This window comes from Cydia fagiglandana, chromosome 4 (genome assembly GCF_963556715.1).
Source record: "Cydia fagiglandana chromosome 4, ilCydFagi1.1, whole genome shotgun sequence".
Lineage (NCBI taxonomy): Eukaryota > Metazoa > Arthropoda > Insecta > Lepidoptera > Tortricidae > Cydia > Cydia fagiglandana.
The window spans coordinates 5,999,931-6,001,517 of record NC_085935.1 but is presented as its reverse complement, the minus strand read 5'-3'; positions in this window follow the sequence as shown (position 1 = coordinate 6,001,517).

The window sequence follows — 1,587 nt, the reverse complement described above, 5'->3', positions numbered from 1 at the left end:
GATTCGTCATGTCTGTCTGTCTGTCTGTCCGTCCGTATTTTTAATTCCGGTCATGCACTAGGTATACTCTAGACTAGAGTAAGGAATATGAGTCATGGTAATTTCATTAGGTGTCATTCTAGAGTGTATTTTAAAAGCCGGTTTTAGTGTTAGATTTCGAACACATCTTACACTGATTTACACATATTTAATTACATAAACGGGTCTACCGCGATATAATTTCATTGTTTTTACCCTAAATTCAGACGTTTCAGCTGAGTTACACCAGCTGTGGTCGCGGTAGACCCGTTTGTGTAATTAAATATCTGTACAAAACGCGAGAGTTGAAAGTGTGACACTGATTTACACCTTCATGTTAACTCAAGTCTTAACTTATGAATTCGGTAGTTATGTAAGTATAATAGTAATTAGGTAATGGTAATTAGGTATAGGCACTGCTCAGAAATCTACACTACAACCATTGGCAGACAGACGGACCCCTAAAAACTAAATGAGCTCACAAAAACACGAAACTTATTAAACCCTTTTAGTATTCGGTCCGTTCGTCCTAATTGAGTTGAGGCAGAGGTTAATTTCTTATATAGATAAATTATTGTTGTTTTATGCAAATGTCTTACACTTTACACCCTCAAGTGGCACCTTAACTCAACCCCCTAAGGGCTATTTTTGAATGACTACTTCAGTCAAAGTATAAAAGATGTTAGAGTTCTGACTCTAGAGTAATTAAATTCGTTTTTGGCTCGAGGCAGGGATAGTTGGAATACTGTTTGTAAATGTTTTATGTGATTAGGAAGTCCGTTTGTATGTATGTCTAATTTATCAGCGTGGGCAGGCGTAGATCTGATATTTTTGTAGATTGGGAGTTGGAGCCAGTACAGGTTTCGGCTCATACTATACAATAACCAAGTAAAGTTTCATCGACTGAGAAATTAATGCATGGGTCTCCATACAACAACTTGCTTCATTTACTACACTAATAGGTTTTCGTGAAGTCCGATGCCTGTTAAAGTTATAGGTAAGGTTAATGTGGTTAATGCCGTCATAAAAATCATACAATTTAAATCATAAATTTATTTCATAGGAACTATTCCGTCTACGAGCGTATATTTCTGTAATTTTCAATGGTAGAAAACTATTTGCTTTTGATTGCTGAAACTAAAAGCAGTCGCTGCTTTGTCGACGAAATTATCAATGCCTGTTCGTTGTTCCAGAAAAACGCTAGTGGATGGAATAGCTTACACTTTACACCCTCAACTGACACCTTAACTCAACCCCGTAAGGGCTATTTTTGAATGGCTACTTCAGTCCAAGTATAAAAGATGTTAGAGTTCTGACTCTAGAGTAATTAAATTCGTTTTTGGCTCGAGGCAGGGATAGTTGGAATACTGTTTGTAAATGTTTTATGTGATTAGGAAGTCCGTTTGTATGTAAGTATAATTTATCAGCGTGGGCAGGCGTAGATCTGATATTTTGTAGATTGGGAGTTGGAGCCAAGTGGAAGCAATTACTGCATAGGTTTTCGTGAAGTCCGATGCCTGTTAAAGTTATAGTTAAGGTAATGTGGCTAATTCTGTCATAGGGACTACT